The sequence below is a fragment of the Octopus sinensis genome, linkage group LG7 (genome assembly GCF_006345805.1).
Source record: "Octopus sinensis linkage group LG7, ASM634580v1, whole genome shotgun sequence".
Classification (NCBI taxonomy): Eukaryota; Metazoa; Mollusca; class Cephalopoda; order Octopoda; family Octopodidae; genus Octopus; species Octopus sinensis.
In genome coordinates this window covers 14,212,148-14,220,598 of record NC_043003.1, presented here as the reverse complement: position 1 = coordinate 14,220,598, position 8,451 = coordinate 14,212,148, and the positions used below count along the sequence as shown (strand labels likewise).

General features: G+C 37.5%; 1 protein-coding gene across 11 annotated transcripts in view; it reads left to right on the top strand.

The window, feature by feature from the left end:
- The window catches only part of LOC115213797 (B-cell CLL/lymphoma 9 protein), a 765,484-nt gene that overhangs the window by 66,219 nt on the left and 690,814 nt on the right, over nucleotides 1–8,451 (top strand). The gene's annotated exons all lie outside the window — the stretch shown is intronic.

Here is an 8,451-nt window from a genome sequence, read left to right as displayed (position 1 = left end):
CCGAAGTCGAGTGGTTACATTTCCACAATTTTTTTCTTTTTCGTAAATGAATTTCACAAAAATTACAATCAAATTTTTCTTTTTAGTCTCTCATAGTCCATTTTGGTAGGTGGGCTTTCATGTAGCTGACACCATTTCACCAGTTTTATGTTCTTTGTGAAGCCCTCCATGAATTTGTTGTAACTAAGGTAGACCTAGAAAGATATGGGACAAAGTGGTGAGAAAGGATCTTCAGATGTTGGGCCTTACACAGGAGATGACAAGGGACTGAAACTTCTGGGGGGTTTGCTGTTTGAGAAGGCGCATCTAGCTAAGTAAAACCCTGTTCATCCATGCATACAGTCATGTCCTCTATGTCCCTTTCTTGTCTGAGAGGCCCCAGTCTTGCGGGTTTGTAGGTGATGGCGCCATATAACAATGGCCTGTGCTGGTGTCATGCTGATGCCAGTGGCACGTAAAAGGCACTGATCGAACATTGGGCAATGGTAAGTGACCGAGACCTTTGATGATATGCCATGTTTGAGAAGACCTGAGAAGCCAAGTGAAATCGTAGTCATGGCCAATGCTGGTGTCACGTAAATGGCACCCGTGCCAGTGGCATGTAAAAAGTAACTGTTACACCCTTGGAGTGGTTGGCATTATGGAGGGCATCCAGTCGTTGAAACCATGCCAAATCAGATTGGAACTTGGTGTGGCCTTGCAGGTTACCAGTTTCAGTCAAACTATCCAACCCATGCCAGCATGGAAAGCAAGCACTAAATAACGACAATGATGACAATGGTGGTGATGACGATGATACAGTCTGTAAAAGTGGTTAATGTTGAGAAGGGCCTCCAGCCATAGAAACCATGCCAAAACAGACAAATGGAACTTGGACAGCTCTCCAACTGACCAACTCCTGTTAAACAATCCAAACCATGCCAACATGGAAATCAGATGATAAATGATGATGAGATTTTTTTGTACCTGCATGTGTATAGATGGAATTCGTGGAGGAAGATTTCTTATGGCCAAGTACCCTTCTTTTTCCAACCTTCATCTGTTTTCCTTGTGAGGTAATATTTTTCAATAACTAAACATGTTTTTCAAGAAAGTCTGGAAACGAATTATAACTTTGTATGACAGTGATGTTCATTTACAACCATCATGTGATGCCAAGATATGGGTACATACACACACACATGATGGGTTTCTTTCAGTTTCCATCTACCAGATCCACTCACAAAGTTTTGGTCAGCCTGGGGCTGTAATAGAAGATATTTGATCAAGGTGCCACATGTGAGACTGAACCCAAAATTACATGACTGGAAAGCAAGCTTCTTAATCTCACAGCCATACCTATATCTACTACAAAATATTATAATCACTATATATATAAAGCTGAAGTTGTCTGTGTATGGCAGGTCTGGTAGCCTTCAACTAACACTATCTCCTCCGAGACCCTGCAGTGCAAGTTGACCAAAATTGAGAGTATGATAGAAGAAGGCTTACTCTTCCTTCTGTAGAAGAAAACTTTCAAATCGGACCATATTAACACCAAAAATTATTTACATCAAAAAGATGCTTTTTTTCTATGAAAATATCTATTTTTTATGATTTTTTGACTGCTGTGTCACCATTTTTCGGTGTATTTCAACTTAAAGAGAATAAACAAGCTATGTAATGCAAAATTTTTACTTTTCAAAAATTTCAATTCTAAAGGGTCAAAACAAACCCGAGCAACGCCGGGCAATACTGCTAGTATATTATAAAACCAAAATTACATTATATTATACTAGCAGTATTGCCCGGCGTTGCTCGGGTTTGTAAGGGAAATAACTATGTAAGCATTTTTAGAGAGTTATAGCCAAAAAATAGCCAAAAAATGCATTAAAAATGGAAAACAAATGATGGTAAATTTTTTTTTAAATCGTTGACTCATCGTAGACATTTTTAGAGAGTTACTTCCCTTATATAATAGTGAAAAATGCATTAAAATGGAAAAAAATGATGGTAAATTTTTTTTTAAATTGTAGACTCATCGTAGATGCGCGCTAATACCCAGAAGGGCTCGATATGAATCACGACTATAAGATACCCGGTTTTGGTTAAACTGCACCGCAAAATGTGGGAGTAGTTAGGAATCTAAATCGTAGGAGACAGACACACAACCTTACTTTTATATATAAAGATTACAATATATTATATATGGAAAATTATAATATCTTATGCAAGCAAAATTTTGTTAACATTGAAATGGAAGCAATAATGTTCATACTCAAATGAGAATGCTTAGCTAACAAAAAAAGATGTCACTAATCCTGTATACATTTGGATGAAGCTAAACCTGATGATAAAGATGAAGAATTTGTGATGGCATTGTCAACGGTATTACACAATATTGAAAGAAAGACCTAGTTTATCCTTCAATCTCCTCCTTAAGCAGAATTTCAAACTGCATATTAGCTGGTAGTTTTCAACTTAAGTCTACTCAGTACGGAGCTGCGTTTATCATGATGTCATCTTCCTACATTTTTATCTAAACTGAATGACATTTTTGACAATAACAGAGTGAAAACAAACACGTACACACACACAAAAAAGGAAATCAAGAACAAACAACAAAAAAAAAGAGAGGAATTCACAGATAAAAGGGGAGCGAAAAAAAATAAATGTTGACAAGTTTAATAAAATACAATCAGCAGATAACCAGATAACCCGTGAAAACTATAAAAGATTAAAACAAACAACAAATGTATTTTTACTCTGAAAAATTCTGTGAAGAGTTTTCAAGCCAAGTTATATAGCAAAACTACAAAACTATAAATTCTGTCAGCTTACTGTAAATACAATTCAGGCCAAAACTTATGTCATGCAGAGGCAACTTGCAGCCCTCAAGTTTCTAGTTTACTAATTTGCAGCCATAAGAGTAGTGACATCTCAAATTCTACCTAATATTGAAAATATGGTAAAGAATGTGAATGTGTAAAAATCTCATTGATATAGATAATGAAATTTGTACCTTGACATACTCTACGGAGAGCTTGCTAGGGGTACTAGGTCTGTGGGTAGACCGCTCTTACGTTACAAGGATGTTTGCAAAAGGGACATGAAGGCCTGCAACATCAATATTAGCGGTTGGGAGGCAGTTGCCAGCAACCATGGTGACTGGCGACGTACCGTAAGAGAGGGAGTGACAGAGAGAGAGGAGAAATGGAAAGACAAGAAAAGACGTCAACAAGAAACTAAGGCATTACAACCAGCCAGGAACAGTCTTCGCTACATTTACGGTACCTGCCAGAGGGAGTGTTTGTCCAGGATAGGACTACACAGCCACAGCAGGAAATGTATCAGGACATGAAATGTAAAAGCCGGACTAGACTACTTTATGCGCAACTCCATTGTCTCCCGAGACAAAAAGGATACCAACCAATAAAATATCAATGAATTTTTTTTTTTTTTTTGACCTCAATATTTTAAACTATAATTTATTTATAGTAGTAATCATCATTATTATCATTAGGAAATAATGAGAGATGCCAGCTTAATGTAAACTAAGACAAATGAAATTAAGAAGAACTGCAAAAAATTCAGTGTGAAGCGGGCAAGTAATATTTCATACATATGGCCCTCTCCCATTTGGAAATGGTACAATGTGGGCCCCAGTTTGCAAAAAGTTGCCCATCCCTGACTTATGAATTTGTTGTTTTAGATTTTTAGGTTGATATACTAGAAATGTAATTTAAATATAATTTATAAATTTTACAACTTGGAGGGATTTAGTGAGAAAATATTTATAAACCAATTATGGTTCTTTTATCTGTTTTGCTTGTCTCATACATTGGACAGTGGTCATGCTGGGGCACCACCTTGAAAGGTGAGTTTTTGTCAAACAATTCAGTCCCAGTACCTTTTTTTTTGTTTAGTTTGGTTGTCTTTTATTTTTCTCGATCTGGTACTTATTCCATCAGTCTCTTTTGCTGAACCACTAAGTTACAGAATATAAACAAACCAACACTAGTTGTCAAGCAGTGGGGGACAAATGGAGAAAAAATCACACACACATGCACCAATTTATCTGTCTGTCAATCCATCCATCCGTGTGTATGTGTGTGTGTGTGTATGTGTGTGTGTGTATGTGTGAACAAACAGAAGGCTTCTACATAGTTTCCATAATTCACTCACAAGGCATGGATTAGTCCAGGGCTATAGTAGAAGATACTTGCCCAAGGTGTCAGGCATTGGGCCTGAACCTGGCACTCCATCGGTTCCAGTTGATTCTATCAATGGAACAGCTTGCTTGTAAATTAACATGACAATGGCTGAGTACTCCTAAGACATGCATACACAGAACATAACAGGGTGGACCTTTTTGAATTACTGTTACAACTCACTTTCGCCAGCCAAGCAGACTGGAGCAATAGGAAATAAGGTGTCTTGCTCAAGGACATAACACGCTACCAGGAATTGAACTCATGATGTAATGGTTATGAACCGAACACCCTAACCACTAAGCCACTTGCCTTCACTTCAGGCATTGGGACTGAACCTAAAACTCCTGTTTGGAAACCATTCATCCACGCCTGCTTCTATAATCATATTTAATATGATTATGCGACGAGCTGGCAGAAACGTTAGCACGCCGGGCGAAATGCGTAGCCGTATTTCATCTGCCATTACGTTCTGAGTTCAAATTCCACTGAGGTCGACTTTGCCTTTCATCCTTTCGGGGTCGATAGATTAAGTAGTAGTTACGCACTGGGGTCGATGTAATCGACTTAATCTGTGTCTGTCCTTGTTTGTCCCCTCTGTGTTTCGGTTTGGTACTTATTCCGTCAGTCTCTTTTGCTGAACCACTGAGTTACAGGACATAAACAAGCCAACACTGATTGTCAAGCAGTGGGGGACAAATGGAGAAAAAACACACACACACACACACATCAATTTATCTGTCTGTCAATCCATCCATCCGTGTGTATGTGTGTGTGTGTGTATGTGTGTGTGTGTATGTGTGAACAAACAGAAGGCTTCTACATAGTTTCCATAATTCACTCACAAGGCATGGATTAGTCCAGGGCTATAGTAGAAGATACTTGCCCAAGGTGTCAGGCATTGGGCCTGAACCTGGCACTCCATCGGTTCCAGTTGATTCTATCAATGGAACAGCTTGCTTGTAAATTAACATGACAATGGCTGAGTACTCCTAAGACATGCATACACAGAACATAACAGGGTGGACCTTTTTGAATTACTGTTACAACTCACTTTCGCCAGCCAAGCAGACTGGAGCAATAGGAAATGAGGTGTCTTGCTCAAGGACATAACACGCTACCAGGAATTGAACTCATGACGTAACGGTTATGAACCGAACACCCTAACCACTAAGCCACTTGCCTTCACTTCAGGCATTGGGACTGAACCTAAAACTCCTGTTTGGAAACCATTCACCCACGCCTGCTTCTATAATCATATTTAATGTGATTATGCGATGAGCTGGCAGAAACGTTTGCACGCCGGGCGAAATGCGTAGCCGTATTTCATCTGCCGTTATGTTCTGAGTTCAAATTTCGCCGAGGTCGACTTTGCTTTCATCCTTTCGGGGTCGATAAATTAAGTACCAGTTACGCACTGGGGTCGATGTAATCAACTTAATCTGTTTGTCCTCTCTGTGTTTCGGTTTGGTACTTATTCCGTCAGTCTCTTTTGCTGAACCACTGAGTTACAGGACATAAACAAGCCAACACTGATTGTCAAGCAGTGGGGGACAAATGGAGAAAAAATCACACACACACACACACATCAATTTATCTGTCTGTCAATCCATCCATCCGTGTGTGTGAACAAACAGAAGGCTTCCACACAGTTTCCATAATTCACTCACAAGGCATGGATTATCCCAGGGCTATAGTAGAAGACACTACTTGTGGGTAGTAAAGAAATATATAACCATATTTAATAGTATTTATTTTATCGACACCAGGAGGACAAAAGATTTAGTTAAAACTCCAAAAGGATTTGAACTCTGACCAGTGAGGTACCAGCTGCCATTATGGAATGCATATCCAGGTATTCAACAGTCTTGGCTTCTTTCCACGGTGTTCTTCATTAACCGTGTATAGTGAGAAAGTAGCAACGAGTTGTTGAATGTTGGTTTAATGAACACATCATGCTGGTTTTCTTCGTTTAAATGAAAAGTTGCTTAATTGTGGATAATGATCATATTAATTGAGTCGATCGCCAAAAACAAGAAATTTAACGTCATGTCAAGTAACTGAAGTGAAAGTCAAGATTACGGTTATAGGCATGCAAAGATTCATACACACATGCACACTCACACAGATATACATATATATATATACACATACACAAATATATATTTATATGTATATATACATATTTAAATACATATATGCATATATATATATATATATACACGCATATACACATATATATACACACATATAAGATGTATATATACATACATATGAATATATATTTGTGTGTATATATAGATGTATATATATATGTATATATATACATATATATATGTATATATATACATATATATATGTATATATATATGTATATATATACATATATATATACACACATATATATATGTATATACATATGTATGTGTGTGTGTATATGTATGTATATATATATATAATATATATATATATATATATATATACACACACATATATATGTATATACATATGTATGTGTGTGTGTGTGTGTATATGTATATATATATATATATACATGCATACATCTATATATATATATGCATTCATTCAGTGTATAGGACAAATTGGTTGACTAATTAAAAATCATAAACTTTGATCTTCGTAAGCTCAGTGTTTCACATAGTGATAAATTAGCTTTTAGATGAACATAAAAAATAAAAATAAAAGAAAGCTGAAATATTACTGAATGAACTGCTTACTATATTTACCATTGAGCAATTAGACAACTTGGAGGAATATAGTAAGAAAATATTTATAAATCTTATTATGTGGATAATGAATCTCATACATCAGGCTAGTTATCAAAAACTAAATAATAACCACATAATTATTACTTAAGCCCTTTGTTCTCTAATGAGCGTAGGTGTTTGATGATTTATCTTCCCTTAGTACAATCTAGTTCTTGACTCTGAACTGTACTAAGATCTCTTGTTTTGCTTTTCTTGGTAACTTTCTCTGTGAAACAAATAACTTGGTTGTATGACAATGTTGCTCTTTACAACCATCGAGTGATGTCAAGATAAGGGTAGCTACCAGGGCTGTGGAGTTGGAGTCAGAGTCGTGGAGTCAGAAATAGAGTCATGGAGTTGTAGTCAGTCGTGGAGTCGGAGTCGGAAACAATTGAGGGATAGCTGGAGTTGGAGTCAGTAAAACTCTGACTCTGACTCACAGTATCTTTATTCTTTAATATAAACCAGTTAATAACATATAGGCCTACTCAAAGTACAAGTGCATGCATATGCTTTATGAGATATGCAGACCACAATCGCTTTAATTACATAAAGAGGAGTCAGAGTCAAGAGTCGAAGGTACCTATAGTAGATGAGTCAGAGTCAAAGTTTTTTTGTTTTGACTCCACAGCCCTGGTACATACAGAAACGCATACATATACATGACTGGTTTCTTTCAATTTCCATCTACCAAATCCACTCATAAAGCCTGGAGCTCAAATAGAAGACACTTGATCAAGGTACCACATGTGGGACTGAACTCACTTTAAATTGTCATTGATGCTTGGGTTACATTGCTTTTCTCATAGTGGAGGTACTGGCCCTTCAAAAAACCCATTTTATCTCCTTTGAGCGAATCGACCCAGGACTTATTCTTTGTAAGCCTAGTACTTATACTATCGGTCTCTTCTGCTGAGCCACCAAGTTACGGGGACATAAACACATCAGCATCGGTTGTCAAGCGATGTTGGGGGGACAGACATACACACACATACACACATATATACATATATACGACGAGCTTCTTTCAGCTTCTGTCTACCAAATCCACTCATAAGGCTTTGTTTGGTTGGCCCGAGGCTATAGTAGAAGACACTTGCCCAAGGTGCCATGCAGTGGGACTGAACCCAGAACCATGTGGTTGGTAAGTAAGCTACTTACCACATGGCCACTCCTACGCCTATTTATCTTTGTTCACTGTAACTATTGAGAATAAGTATGAGGTCATCTAGTGCAATTTATTTCTCATCTGCTTCAGCCATAAGTTTTGTTGAGCTTCTGAGGCATAACATCTTTTTTGTCTCCCTTATTAAAGGACCATGAGAAATCACCAGTAATCGTATTAAGAAAAATAGCAATTTCAATCATCATCATCACCATGACCTGGTCAAGCTTGCTTGGACATTTTTTTAACTTGTGCATGCCATCCATCAGTCCTGCATTAGCTGAGGGAGGTCTTCTGGGAGGCATCCAGTCTCTCTGGTGAGTTGATC